General features: G+C 41.2%; 1 protein-coding gene across 1 annotated transcript in view; it reads left to right on the top strand.

Annotated features, from left to right (window-relative positions):
* The first annotated feature begins 1,548 nt into the window (after positions 1-1,548).
* The window catches only part of HAPLN1 (hyaluronan and proteoglycan link protein 1), a 74,641-nt gene continuing 60,309 nt past the window's right edge, over positions 1,549-15,880 (top strand). Inside the window, exon 1 of the mRNA XM_070412294.1 lies at positions 1,549-1,630. The gene's annotated coding sequence lies outside the window, so the exon portion shown is untranslated. The remainder of the gene's footprint in view (positions 1,631-15,880) is intronic.

The raw sequence follows: 15,880 nt of genomic DNA, 5'->3' as shown, positions 1-15,880 counted from the left end.
ATCGCCCTGCCTCACCTGCTCCCCTGTCCCATTAACGACCCTCCCTACTAGCTCGTCTGCCCGCGAGAACCCCCGCTCCATCAAGCACCCCTCCCGCACCAACCCTCTGCTCCCTCATCCTCTGGCCCAGGAGACCAGCTACCCCACTGGTCCCCCAGCCGGCAGGCGCCCCAGCAGCAGCGGTAGTGATGAGCCCGAAGTCCGCCCGGCTCCTCACCCAGGCGGGTGGACCGGAGCCTGGAGCGTGGCCGCGAGCCCCTAGAAACCTCCAGCGCCCACAGCGCCCACAGCGCCCTGCACCCGCCTCTCCTGCCCGCCAGCCTGCGCCTCGCCTGGCGAGCGCCCCTCGGGCTTGTTTGCTTGTCCTCGTCCCCGGGCCAGCCCCGCGCCCTCCTCCCGGCTGCCTCAACAGCCTTTGCTTCCTGCCTTGTGTTTCTTTTTTCCCCTCCTGGGCTCCATCAAAGGTGGCTCTGTTATTGAAATATGAAGCCATTTCCTCTCCAAAACCCTTGGTTACTCAAGGCGGGAATCAATGGACCTATATACTCTCCCAGGAGTTATAAATAAATGTCTATTTGTTCAGGAGGCGTTTTCCCCGCGTGTCCCAGCATCTTCCAGCGGTTATTTTAGGGGCGTGTGTGTGTGTGTGTGTGTGTGTGTGTGTGTGTGTGTGTGTGTGTCCGTGAGCGCCCTGTGCCCATCTGGTCTAATCCTGGGTATGGATCCATAAGCCAACCCCACCCATCTCGTCTGCCCCTCGCATTCCACGCTCTATAAATAAATCCAGGTTTCTGAGCTCTGTCATCCAGGGGTACAACAGTTGTTTGTCTGTTAAAGGAGATCCCAACCCAATAGCGATACTGAGTCCAGAAAACAAGAAAATATCCCTCTGACCATTGCAGCGGAAGGGCACCTCCAGTTTAGGAAGCGTTATCTGCTGTGGTCAGAACTGCCTCCCTACCTGGCTACCCTGGATCTACTTTGGGGAAACGGAGGCTAGAAAGCCACGATCTCTCTCCTACCCTTGAATTTCCCTTGTTAAGCAGAGGCTAAACAACAAAGCGAAAGTTCCGTGTCCCGGGGCGTCTGCCTCACCCCGCTGGCCCACACATCATTTCCCAGAGCCCCTGGCCCCATCCCCTCTGGACACACCTCAGAGCGGTGAGGCTGCAGGAGGTGTGGTGTGGGTGGGGGCTTGTGGTTGTAGCTGTTGCTTTCCCTGTACTTGGGGATCCGAGCAGAGGGGAAAGTCATCTAAGAGCTGCTGTTTCACAAGGTCTGGGCACAGAGCTGCCCCTCCCTTCCTCCCTGAAGTTTGCATGAAGTGCACGTTAGGCTGTAATTAGGGGATCCGGGAGGAAAACTTTCCTGGTGACGCTTTGCTTTTCTTCTGCTCTTAGTGAGAAAGTGCCTCCTTCTTCTCTGGAGCAGGACCTCTGCCATCCAGCGCCACAAAGACACATTCTACACACGGACACACACATACAAACACACTCCTGCGCGCGCGCACACACACCCTTGCCCAGAGACAAACTTAAGGTGAGGGGAAAGAGCTTTGGCTCCACTGGATCTCCAGGCTCCAACTTCAGCAGGACTTGGGAGCATCTGAACTTCTGGATTTCGGGACAAGGTAAAACTTCCACAATTTTTTTACTCTTTCGTCCAAACCTTGGTGCCTTTAAGATTTCAGAAAGCAATACATATCAGGATATATGTATACATTAAAATAAATTTTCTTATTATTTTCTTTTGAATTTAATGTGACACCTCAATTTTTTTTAGGATTCCTGTCACGTAAAATACTGTATTGCAATAAACAAGCTCAGTTGAATTGGGGTGAGGATTAACTCTAGTATCCTGGCATTTGCCGGTGCTACTATAAATCTGGTAGACGTCTGGTTTCCAAGTAGTGGCTTTTTCATCTGTATTTCAACAGGCATTTTTATAGCACCTGAGATGAAAAAAAAAAAAAAAAAGAATAGTATAGGCTGAAGGAAGTGCTGAGGAAGGGGACTGTCCATTGCAGACTTTTGAGTTATGTTTTAGGGAATCCCCCCAAAATGTATACACACTTTAACAGCTGATAGCTCAATTTTGAAAATGAAATGTATTTTAATAAACACTGCCTTTATAATTATTCAACGTGTGTGGGTATATTTTTGGGGTATCCTATATATAGGTGTATGTGGAAATGAAAGTTATTACAATCATAGATAATGGCGGTTAGGTAGATCATCTTTGAGATGTTACCAATTTTGGTCCAGGCCTTGCCAGTTAACTGTGAATTTAAGGTCATAGAATTATGATGCATTTCATATATTGAATCATATTGATGGGTAATGTTAATACACAACAATTTGTGTTAGAGCTGTTAAGATTACTTTTAAAACTTGATTAAAGGAATTATGTAAGTGTTGAGACTGTTCACAACCCTAAGCAAATCTGAACTTTTTGGGGCTTAAATGAAGTTGCTTTCTTCCATTGAATATAACTGTTGTGTTGAAAATAAGATAGTTTATTATTTTGAAAATGGATTATTTTATTCTCATTTATCACTGGAAAAATACACAAAGTGGCCAGTACATTTGGGAATTTTTAGGGTGGAAAGTGTTCCTGTACATGTTCCAGCGTGATGTCATAAAATCAAACATACTGGCTGGCTTCTTGGAAGCTAACGGTTCTTAAGAAATAAAGCCTGTGAATTAATTTCTAAGTGAATGTAATATTTATTCATGATGAATGTAGTTTCTGGTAACCATTTTTATTTGATTATTTCGGTGTACTAACTTTGAAGTAATTTTATACACACTTCAGTGACTTCAATATTTTAATGAAATCATAAAATGAGAATTTTGTTCTACCAAAAATATAGCATAGTAATTCTCCTTGGATAACTTTTAATGTAATGTTTCTTAATCTTTACATCAAGTTTTAACTTTATTTCCATTTATTCCTACCCATAAAGAAGTTTTTCCTTCCATTCTGTAAAATGGAATGTATGACAAAGGTTTGGTGAGCATTTAAGCTTTAGTCTTCACTTATTTGGGGGCTATCTGTTATTAATTTGATTGTTTAAGCTAAGAGAGAATAACTACATTTTCGGTAGTCTCTTCATAAAATTGAAGACAGCTTAAAATGGAAAAACTAGATAAGGAGAAGTAATTTTGCTTCCTTTTAATTAAATGATCAAGAGAAAACAAACAGTATCCAGAGATCAGTGGTCCCCAGGAAGAATGTACCCAGAGTGCAGTATTCCAAATAGGACACCAGTGAGCCTGGACTTTCTATGAGAAACAAGAAAGAAGGGAACATCGTGTTCTCATAAAGAGAGCCATTTATGTCAGCAAGAGCCTGTCTCTCAAAGGAATGACTGACACTGTCATTTAGAAGTACTGAAGAGACTTTCACAGATGAATCAATTCATTATACACCTAGTGCAGTGATGGCGAACCTTTTGAGCTCGGCGTGTCAGCATTTTGAAAAACCCTAACTTAACTCTGGTGCCGTGTCACATGTAGAAATGTTTTGATATTTGCAACCATAGAAAAACAAAGACTTATATTTTTGATATTTATTTTATATATTTAAATGCCATTTAACAAAGAAAAATCAACCAAAAAAATGAGTTCGCGTGTCACCTCTGACACGCGTGTCATAGGTTCGCCACCACTGATAGTGGTTTCACCTCCTTTTCATCCCTTGGGAGCAAGTAACACATCCAGGATAAATACATTCAGAGTAAGCAGAGTTTGAGGAGATGGTCGTCCTGCTTTTTAGTGTCCTGGGTGTGAAATACCGGTATTTTACTGAGTAGTCAAAGAAGTCTTTGAAATCTTCGGTAGCACTGCACTTCACCTTTGTAAAGATGAACAAGAGTCATATTCAGAAAATAACTCCCCTTGCCAGAAACTACTAATTTTCTTTTCTTTTCATGAATGTTTTATCTTCCAGATTATATTTTTAAGATAATGGTATTCTACCAATTAAAATTCCAATAAAATACAAAACAAATTTGAAAAAAAAAACTACTTTCACATTATAGTCTTCTGTTGCCTCTAGTTAGTTTTCCAACAGCCTGGATTTACTATTAGTAACCATAGTACCTGGTCTATGTTATTAAATGTACTTAGTCTGTTATTTAAAGGAAACAAAGTGTTGTTGGGGGAAATAGGGAGGGATGGAAACCTGACTATACTTAGGATTTTAATCAATAGTGTTTAAGGAGGATTAGAGGAAGCAGCTGGTTAAATAAATATTAGGTGTAGAGTGGACGTGATGGTATAAATTAATAATGCAGCTCTTTATTTACACCATGAATGGGAAGGTCTGTGACGGTTCAGTGTGTGAAGCATGGTCCCGGGGTGCCACCTAGTGGATGAGTCAAAGAAGGCGTTCACAGCAACCTTCTACTAAAAAAAATCTGAGACTTCCATTCTGTAGACACTGCATGCAAACTATATGCAGACATTGGGGTAGGTGCTCAGAGTAAAACTACAGCAAAGGACTTTTATATAATTTAAAACCTGAGGCACCACTTAACACTCGATTAAGTTCCCGGTGGTTGCATTTAAAATCAGTTTACTCTTTGTTGGGTAATTTACCATCAACTTTCTGCCTCTATGAGGATACAGTTTAATAACTGAAACTTGCTTCTAATATAGGATTTGTGTTGTGCAGAGTGGTCATGACCTAGTTCAAAAAGAGTGGGGAGAGGCTGAATCACCAATCACCTTATTTTTCAAGTGGAAATAAATTTCTGTAAAATGTATTGTTTTCAAGTTTAAAAGGGTAAATACTAGCTTAAAAGTTTAGCACACAGTATCACATATTGCTATGTACATATTCAGATTTTTTTCATTATATATAAAAAGATAATAGTGAAAATTGCTTTTGGGTAGTGAGGTTTGCTTTTTATTTTTCCGAAATACTGCTCTCAAACTCTAAAAATTAGCATATAGAACAACTTCCCCTATACCTGTTTATTCATAGGTATTTTTTGAAGCAGGAACATTGCTTCCATTAAATTGTCATAATGGGAAAAAAATCCTAGACAGGAACAATTACCAGAAAAGCCAGTGTTTGAAAGAAGCTCCAGGATATCATAGAAGATTAATCCATCAGAATATTAAACTGAGAGTTTTGAAAAACTTTTCTCTAGGAGATATATGAATTATTACTCCAATTGGCTCTCAGCAAGATCTATGGCTTAATGGTAATGGTGTTCAGCACATCAGCATTAATCAAGACCAGCTCTGAAATTCAGATGGGAAGGTAAAATGCCTCAGTCGGAAAAAAAAATGATTAATTTGTTACTTGCCGAGTCTAGAGGTATAATCCATAAATCGGCCTGCCCGGGTGGAACGCAAGTTTCCTATTTAGGGAACTTTGGTTGTGTGTGTGGCAGTGAGAAAGAAGGAAGCTGCTCATCAGGTCACACTAGTACTATGTGCTGTAGCTCTCACTTTATACCTGGAAAATTAATTCTAACAAATCAGAAAGTCAAAATTGATGAAAACAAATCTAAAACATTACAAGAGCCTGAGTCACAGAAACAACAAAAAAGTTCTAGGCTCATAGTTTCTGTTTTCAGAGAATTGTGAGCAGGCATCTTGAAAGTCATTTTCACTTGTTTGCTCTCTCTTAGCTGAGTGGGTAAGAGCTTTCTTCCTTGGTTGTGTGGGCACAGATGGGCCTGGGAGGGCAGCTCTGAAACTCCATGGCTCCAGGAGGGCTATGCTTCCAACAATATGTCTAGATGGACGGACAGGAAAAGCAAAAAATTCACTTACACACACTGTCCTCCAATTTGCAACTAAAATTCAGACTGAGCACAGAGTGAGCTAGTGCTCACCGTTTGCACCAGGCACCATGCTAGGTGTTGCAGAGTCATTGGCTCACGGACTTCACAAGCTAATGAAGAAGACAGATGGACAAACATCATGAATCACTAGTAAAATTTGCCAAGTAGGTGCAGTTTGCCTTCTTAATCTCCTGGGACTTCTTCCTTTGAACTTATCCAAACTTTCCTCCCCCCTCTACCTGTTAACCTGAAACTCCTGCTCTCCACCCTTTAAGTCAGAGGATCTGATACTTCTCTGGTTTATTGATTTCTTGACTGATTACACACGTGTGAATGAGTTTCACTCATGCCTTTACATTTCAAGCTTTTTATCTCTTTAAAGTAAATGTTTTGTTTTCTGTAAAAACAAAAATTCAAACATCTGGAGGCCTAGCCATCTTTACACCAAAGGGTGTAATTAAGTTGATTTACTTCTCCATGGTCTTCAATCTCTCAGGGACTCCACTCCAGAGGGATTCCCTCAAGGCCTGTTTATAAAAAACGTGAAGGACCTTGGGTGCTGTTAACCACTGGCTCCTTCTAGCTGAGGCTGATCAACCTGTCCTCCCACCCTGCCCCCATCCCCAGGGGCATCCAAACCCATTCTTCTGAACCCTGCCTTTTCACTTTGCCATAATCTACTTTCAAGTTCTCACAGCCCTCATTACCATGATTGGGTTGCTGCCCCTGAATAAGTAGACCCCCTCTGGCTTGTTACATTCTACCGTTTGAGCCCTTACTGGTATGCCACCCCAAGTATCTGGGTCTAGAGGGAGGAGACAATGAGAATTCACACATTTGGTCCAAGAATTCCTCTAAGTCAAGGAGCTAAAAGAGGAGGACAGAATATACCCAGGGCAAGCACAGGAACTGGCCGTCGCATTGAAAATACTGGTCAAAGCCAACATCTTTTAGAAATATGTGGACAGGTACTTAACTGCACTTGGTTTCAGAGACATTTTGACATTTATGCTGATTATAGATTCTGGAAAACTAACTGCAGAAAAAGGAACAGTAAAAATTTGCTGTAATCAGAGTCATTTGTTTAAATTCCATTTTATATTTAACATATGGCATGACAGTCATGTTTTATTAACTGTTTCAGATTTATGTTCTCTTTGAGTCTACTTCTTTGATTATGTTTGGTGCCCCTATAAGATACTGATCTGGTCTTATAACATAAAGGTGTGCTTCCAACTTCTTAAATTGCTAAGATGGTTGGACCGGATTGAGAGAGTTGACTTCCTTCCCTATCTATTCTGTAGCCTAGAGGAGAGGGATCATTGGCCTGCATTATTCACCACATGGTGTGATATAAATGCTGGACATTCTGTAGGCACTCTATGAATACTTATTGTTGCTACAAGTGCCCAGTACAGTGCTGGACATGAGGCACCAGGGGTCTCCTTGTCTTCTATCCCAAGTGCCTATATTTCAAATGTCTGAACACCTCCAAAGCCCAGGCCATTCCATGATTCTGCCTTTATTTCCTTATCAGTTGCCTTCCTATCTTTCAATGGTGTTAAATTCACAAACTCTTCTCAGATTTAAATAATACCGATTGGTATAAATATTATAATGTAATTCAAATTAATCAATAATTTTAACAAAATTTAAGGAAAGTGAGACGGGAGGTGGAAAATAAATTTAGAAGGTCTTGGAACACTATGGGCACAATTTAATAAGGCTGCATTGATTGATGGAGGAGAGAAGTCAAGGATAGTGTGAATGTTTCAAGGGCAGAAGATAACATGAAGAGGGATGCAATTGACTAAGATTGGGAATAAATGAATAAAAGTTTCTGGAGACAAAGGTGAGTCTAATTTAGGAAATGGGACAGCCAAAACCCCATTTGAGTTGTACATATCTTAAGCACAGGGGAGAAGTCATAACTGGAAATAGACGTTTGGAAGTCTTCGGTATTAAAACGGGAGTTAAAATCATATGGAAGAGCTCTATAGAGCAGCAAGAGTCATCCACCCTGTGTTGCCAGAGCCAAGCACTAAACACCGAGAATTGCAGTGGAGAAAGTGTTAGGGTTGCTGAAGGAGGAATGCACCAGGCCAAAAGTGATAAGGAATTATACATTTATTAGGTCATCTGGATACCAGATGGGCTGAGCCCCAAAATGGTGCCAGCACCCAGGGATGGGGAGTCAGAAATTGCAAAGGACCCTAGATGGGCTTTCTCTGGGTGGAAAATTCTCTGGGCAGGTCCGGAGGGGAAGGATAATGGTCTTAGCAAGTGGAATGTGATCTAAGCAAAAGGGAAGATCCATTGTGAAGTTTCCTTAAGGTCAGTTCCCAGGGGAGGAGTATAGATTCAATTATTTGATCAAAACTAACATTCCAGCCTTTTCGTTTTATGGAATAGGAATGAAGGTCATATCTTCAGTAGTTACTTCCTGCTGACGGGGAACGTGGAGAGCGTAGCAGGATGGACTTTGATAGTATTCAGCTGGAAAACTGTATAGATTCCTCATGGTTGTAGCGAGGGGTCGTAGCAGCATGATTTCCCTGAGAGACTGCTTGATGAAGGATCAAAGCGGTCCTGAAGGAAAGAGGAAAAATGGCACAGAATACATGGTCCAAAAATGAGGATGAGGAATAGGAACATTAATGGTCCCATGAAGGGAAGTAGCCAGGTATATCAATTTATATTTTTTAGTCAGTAGCCCCATGAATTTGCAAAATATGCTAGAGGAGTGGTTAAGCCTCCTATGGCAGTTCTAAGCCCTGCTGTGATGCCGAGGGTTATGAGGAGAGGGATTATCTGGACTGCTCTTTTGTGTCAGATATAATGGTTTACAGGGAGGTAAAGACTGATTATTGAGGACTACGTCTACATTGGGTGAGAGATAGACGAGAGTACAGGTTCCTGGTTGGGAGGCAGATGTATGTGTTTTCCCCACAGAGGAAGAAAAATCCCAGATCATGGAAGCAAGCTGAAAGGTGTAGGGAGAAGAGGTGGACTAAAGGGTGTGAGGTTCCTTTTCCAGTTCCGTGTTACAAGCTGAGAGGGTAGTTGCTATAGCGCTACCGATACGGGGTGACAGATGAGTGGTTGAGATTTTATTGCAGTGAAAGTGGGCGGGAACGCTAGAATGGGCTGTTATCCAAGGGAAAAGTGAAAGAGAAGGAAAGGAGTTGAAGCCTCAGGCATGGATGGTTGGATAAGAAGTAAAATGGACCAGCTCTAGGAAATAACCATTGGCTTCTGGGGAAACCTGGTAGTCAACCCATTGGGACCAATGGCCATTCAGTAGTTCTAGGTTAACTGTGGTGTTGCCAGCTGATGATGGGAAATGGCCTATTGTTATATTGCCCTGTGACCTTGTAAAGCATAAAGGGGCTTGAGCAATTAGTGGGGTGTGTAGAGTGATAGGACCTGTGCCCGGGATGAGGAAGGAGCTACTTTAGTAAGAGATTTAATATAAGTACGGAAAAGAAGGGAGGCTTGATTTGCCTGGGCTGTAGGATAATTACCTGGAAGGGTATCTGTCTTTTTGAGAAATATGGTTTCCTTTTCCTTTTTATAAGCTAGAGTGATTTTTACCTGATTCAATTTCTTGATTGGTATAGGGATGGTAGGATACACTGAAGAGGAGAGGGAAAGGCAGAGCCAGCAATTTCTGGCTAAGGTTGGATTGGTCTGGTTTAGGAGGGAATGGGCAAGGTTAAGTGTTCGTTCAAGATGAGTGGAGGTGAGAAAGTTCCTTATGGGTATAGTAGAGGAGGGTTGGAGTAGGATGAGAAGGAAAGCTAATTCCCACTTCCAGGGTTGGGATTGTCCTAAGTGGGGGAAAGGGTACATTCGGGATCTAAAAAGAAGGAAATCTCATCCCATAGAATGGTGGTGTTCCGGGGGCGAGTTTTAATTTGGAAAGCAGAACCATAGGGTAAGCCCCAATAGTTTAGCTGCAGTTGGGGTAGTACCCGATAATGGCTTTGCCATCAGGGCTGTAAATTATTTGATAAATGGATTTCCTTTAGGAGGACCCAGTACCCTGGCTGTAGAGGAGTAGGGGGGATGTCTCTCATAAAAGGTTGAGGGAGGACCTGATCAGCAAGATCTCTCACTAATTGATGGACAAGATTTAAAAACAGGGACATAGTCTCCTAGAGGAGTCTCTGTGGAAGGGAAGTTCCCTAATAAGAAGGGTCTTCCATACATGATTTCAAAGGCACTAAGAATGAGGGTGCACGGGGGGGGGGGGGGGGGGGGAGGGGTTGCCCTGATGCGCATAAGGGCTAGAAGTACAAGAGTAGTCCAAGGTTCTTTAGTTTCAAGAGTTAATTTAGTTAGTTGAGAATTAAGAAATTCACCTTTTCTACCTTGCCTGAAGATTGGGGCCTGTAGGGGATGTGTAACTTCTGGAGGGAAGGATAATGGTCTTAGCAAGTGGAATGTGGTCTAAGCAAAAGGGAATGTCCATTGTGAAGTGGCCTAAGGTCATTTCCCAGGGGAGGGGAATCAATTCAAGTGTTTGATCAAACCTAACAGAAAGATTGGCTATTTTATTATGAATAGCGCCATCTAAGAGGACAGGAAGCTAATGCTCAAGACTGAAACGCCCCAATGGCCTGCAAGATACAGGTTATATAGGGCAAAATTACAAGAAATCCTTGGTTAGTGGTTAGGCAGCGTTTTGGGAGCTGATTGTTTGAAGGTGAAGTAAGGGTGATGAATCAGGTCTTGAAGACAGCTCTGAGGGTCCCCCCCCCCCCCCCCGCCCCACCCCTCTGTCTGATCTTATGGGAAAGTAGCCCTAAGGTTTGTTCCACCTTAGGACTCAGGAACTGATACATCACTTAAATCAAGATGTTACTGTCAGCCTACCAGAGGTGCAGATCCTGTGAGCATTAGGCAGGTGTTCTGTTGATTATCCAGGGGAGAGGAGAGGTCCTCAGGAGGAGGAGGATGAGAGAGAGAGAGAGAGAGAGAGAGAGAGAGAACTATTTTTAGAGCTGGATTTAAACCTAACTTTTTTTTCTTTGAGCCTGGGTCTCTTCTCCTATAAGTAATCAAATGAAGCAAAACATTCCTTAACAGATCTAGGCTCTGCCCTTTGGGACTGGCCTTGGCCCTTGGGGACTAGGTTCACCTCTGAGAGTCTTGGCTCAACTCTTCCGGGCTGGGTTTGGCTCTTCGGTGCTAGGGTCATCCATTGGGGACTGTCTTTACCTCTTCAGGCCTAGACTCGACTCCTTGGGGCTATGCTAGGCACTTAGGGGCTAGGCTCCGACCCTCTGGACAGGGCTCAACTGTTTGGAGTTAGGCTGGGCTCTTTGGGCTAGGCTCGGCTTTTAAGGACTAGGCTGGGCTCTTCGGGCTAGGCTAAAACTAACTTTAATCAAAGTCATAATTCTCTTTCTTTTGATCATTCTTCAGTCTTGAGAGAGAAGGGGTGAAGACCCCTCTAGCTGCTTCCTGCTGAAAATTCAGGGGCAGAGTTTGGGATTAGAGGAATGAAACTGTCTTATATTTACTAGTAATTAAAAATATTTGTTAGTTTCCGATCTATCATGAGTACTCTGTACCTTCATAATGTTTGCTTTTTCCCTGAGAGCACTGTCTTTGGTCCTAAAGATGAAATATTTCCTCAAAGACATATGACCTTTAACAATTAAAAAACAATATGCTAAGGATTATCAATGTAATAACAACCAGGAAAGAGACTTCCCCCAGAAGGTAGCCAGGAAAAGAGATCACAGTGGGTCTTCCTTTCTCACATCTTGTAACTAAGTAGCCTTCTGTATGATTCTATTTTTTTCAGAGTCTGAGCTTCCGCAGAGGTGGTAATGTAGGTGTAGCATATTGTGGTAGCTGCTGTATAGACGGCTTTTCGTTTTGCCGGCAAGTAATCGAGAGCAGCCCTGTTGTCGAAGCATCCACAGGTGCTGAGGATGCTAGGAGATCTGCTGGAGTGTTAGAGTTGAGAAGTAGAAAATGGCTGACTGTTCAATTCCATAATATCAGGTATTTAATAAGAGATGTGTCTATGAAAACAAAGTAAAAACAAAGGCTAAACAGAGCAAATTATAAACCAGCTTCTGGCCTGGCCGATGTAGCTCAGTGGTTGAGTGTTGACCTAGGAACCAGGAGGTCACAGTTCGATTCCTGATCGGGGCACACGCCAGGGTTGTGGGCTAGATCTGCGGTGTGGGGAGTGCAGGAGGCAGCCCATCGGTGATTCTCTGTCATTATTGATGTTTCTGGCTCTCCCTCTCCCTTCCTCCCTGGAATAAAAAATATATATTTAAAAATAAATAAATAAACCAACTTCTGAGTTTTTAAAGCTGTCAGTGGAGATTTCCAGATGTAAGGCTACAGGCAACTTTGGTAGTTTGAAATGTCTCTGATGACATCATCAGGTGTCCAGGAAAACTTCATGGCTTATACAGCATCAGTCATAGATTGTTTAAATGTGAGTTGTGGCAATTGTATATCAAGCTGTCCCTCTTTAGTTTTCATGGCTTTGGAGAAAGACAGTTTTAGCTCTCAATGATTCCTAGACAAAGGATTGGAGAAAAATGAAACATGTTTGGCGAATCATAGCAGATATTGGAGGAAACTAAAAGAATTCAGGATCCATTCCATTTTATAAGCAGGGGAAAAACACACCAAAAGCCAATGAAAATAACTAGAGTCTAATATCTACAAAAGAACAGATCCTTATAAAGAGAACAGATTCTTATTGAACTTATGCATATAATAAGTTCTTATTTGTCTTAATCATTTCATGATTACAATTATTCCTTAGAGTTCTATAAATCTTTATCCATTTTAAAGGCATAATATTAAAGTTTATTCTCAGAGACCTGTATTGGGAATAAAGAATCCTCTCAATCTTTCTGAAGATGAAACATATTTGCAAAAGTATCAGAGTAAAATAATGACAAAAAATAATAGATCTGATTATAATGCAATTGACAAAGAAATTTGCTTTTTTCTACAACATAACATTTTAAGATACCAACTAGAATTACAAATAAAAATATTATATCAGGACTTTACAGACTCATGGAAAATATAATCTCCTGAAAATTTATTTTTAGTAATGAATACAAATACCATGTAATTATTATTTCTTTATTTGACAAAGCCTTCCATGTACTTTAGTATATCAAATAGGCCTAATTTGTTTAAATTTTATCTTTTGTAAAGAGAGAGAGAACAAATCTCTGAGGCATACCAGGCACCCACTGGAATTACCCAAATCCATATCCAGGTTAAAATAAATAATAATAATCTCCTTTTACCTCCTGAACCCTGGGAAATTTGTCAAACATGCTTGACCAAAAAGATCACATATCATTATGAAACAATATGAAATTATCCATTTGCTCTGAGTGAAAGTAAAAGATGTCAAAGATAAATGTAGGTGACCTATTATCATCAAAACCTCAGTTCTTAGGATTGAGAAGACCATTTTCTTGAGGGATCTAGTACCTGATAAAGAAACCAAAAAACACAGAAATGTATTTAAATAAAATATCCAGTCCTTGCTTTCTAAGCAGAAAACTTTTCATAATATCTGGTGCAGAACAATATAGGAAAACTTTGTCCTTGTGACAGTGTGAAAGAACCAAACTTCAATTCTGTATTAGTTTACTTTAGGTATTTAAATTAACTTAATCTACTACTTTTATTTTAATACTAGACGCCCAGTGCACAAAATTCGTGCATGGGGGAGGTCCCTCAGCCTGGCCTGCACCCTCTCCAACCTGGGACCCCTTGGGGGATGTCCCACTGCCAGTTTAGGCCCGATCCCTGCTCGCCTGCCTGATCACCCCTAACCCCTCTGTCTGCCGGCCCGATCACCACTAACTGCTCCCCTGCCTGCCTGATTGCTCCTAATCACCTCTGCCTCAGCCCCCACACCCAAGACCCGGGCTTCCCTCCCTTTGGCTGGCCACAGGCACCTGGAACCCGGGCTTCCCTCCCTTTGGCCAGCGGCAGACACCCGGGACCTGGGCCGGCTCGGCCCGGGCCGGCCACAGGAACCTGGGACCACGGGCAGCTTCGCCCGGGACCACAAGCAGCTTCTCCCAGGAAGCCACAGCCGCAGGTGCCCGGGACTGTGGGCAGCTTCGCCCATGCCTGGCTTTGTCAGGAAGGACATCCAGAAGATGTCCGGTCTAATCAGCATATTACCCTTTTATTAGTATATATTTTTCAGCTTGACCATTCATAGATTTTCCTTTCTTAGGATTCCTTCTCCACAAACCTCTACAACTTTCCTAGTCCCTCTTACTCTTCTTACTTATTCAGAAATAACCAACTGTATTTTAGGACAAATAACTTTCTTTTAATTCCTTAAAAAATGTATTTTCATACCTTATACCTTCCTTTACTGAAAACACACACCATTTCCTTCCATATTAATGTGAATGCATAACCCTTATAACCTTAATTTTTACTGACAACTTTAATATAAGTAATCAGTATTCTTTAGATTGGCAAATTTATAAATTATAACCTTTAGAAACATGTGTTCTTTTACTGGCAAAGCAACAAACATTTTCATTAACATGTAAATTTATCTTTTAGTTTCTCTGTTATAAGAGGTCAATAGTAAGTAAACAGCCTGGCTGGCCTGGCTCAGTGGTTGAGTGGTCGACCTATAAACCAAGGTTCAATTCCTGGTCAGGGTATATGCCCAGGTTTTCAACTTGATCCCCAGTAGGGGGCATGCAGGAGGCAGCCGATCAATGATTCTCTCATCATTGATGTTTCTATCTCTCTCTCCCTCTCCCTTCCTCTCTGAAATCAACAAAAATATATATATATTTAAAGTAAGTAAACTTAGCCATATCTAGCAATTAATGTTTTAGTATTTCATGTTGTTATTTCATGTTAGCCCATGTTGTTTAGTTTAACATTTGAAGATTGGAAATGTCTAGATATTTAGTAATTTTTACTCCAAACTCAGTAAAATTCTAAAGTTTCAAGTTACCAAAGAGATTTAGAAAATGATTTAAGTTCACATAAATTATAATTATTGCTAAAGAGGTAACCTAAAAGAAATGTTTTAACCCAATTTACATTCACTTAATTTACTTGCTTCTAACAAGTTTAGATTACTTACGAAAAATTTACCATACCAAATTATTTTCCTTGCTGATAAAGTTTACAACACAGATAACATGAGTTTATTTGACTAATAAACTCAGGTGGAATAAAAGTATTATTTAATGCTGGTGATTTTAAAGATGTGCCTATATAACCTAACCAAACCAAACTCAGAACCAGCTTTAATATCAAATATTTTTCCAAATCATGTGATTCTGAAAAGCATTTGGGTTAGTTTGTTCTATTTTTAAGTATTACCATATAACAATTTGTTTAAGCCAATTTAATATTAGAAATAAGCAATACCATTCAGCAGTAGAAATGTTATATCTACAACACACATACATAGATATACATAAACATACAAATAAACATAAACAGAGATCTCACAGCTTTAATTTTAATCACTAGCTTTGTATCCCAAGTACAATTCAAAACTTAGAGGAACAATTGGATCCAAAGTATATTTCCAGCAGATGGAATAATTTATTATTTTGTTCAGATGACCAAAGCTTTGCATACAGTAAAACAAATAATATGGACAAGCAACATATCTCACTCACTCACATTCCTATATCTACCCCAACGCGCCCCCTCCCCCCGCCCCCCGCCCCGGACACACACACACACATACAATACTTTCAGATTTAATTTGCCAGCTTTAAACCAAACTCAAAATTGGCTTCAAGTTAAAAACAAAATTCCATGGCTGGGTCAAGCTTCTGCTGCCCACTCCTTCAAGATCTGCTGAAATGTGGAAAAGTGGCCAGAGTTGGACCCCCAACTCATCAGATGCGATACAGACTCCACAAATAACAGATACAGTTCCAGTAGTCGATCCTAGTTGCTCATTGTAACATCTCAGCGCCCTTTCCCTAACACAGCCATGAGGGTGATCCCCAAACCAAGTCAAATGAGTGCCTCAAGGGCCCAACCAAAAGAAATAGGGGTGTGTCCCTGAGATCA

Source organism: Myotis yumanensis, unplaced genomic scaffold (assembly GCF_028538775.1).
Source record: "Myotis yumanensis isolate MYYU_CA2020_CCGP unplaced genomic scaffold, mMyoYum1.0.hap1 SCAF_4, whole genome shotgun sequence".
NCBI lineage: Eukaryota > Metazoa > Chordata > Mammalia > Chiroptera > Vespertilionidae > Myotis > Myotis yumanensis.
This window is presented reverse-complemented; position numbering and strand designations above follow the sequence as displayed.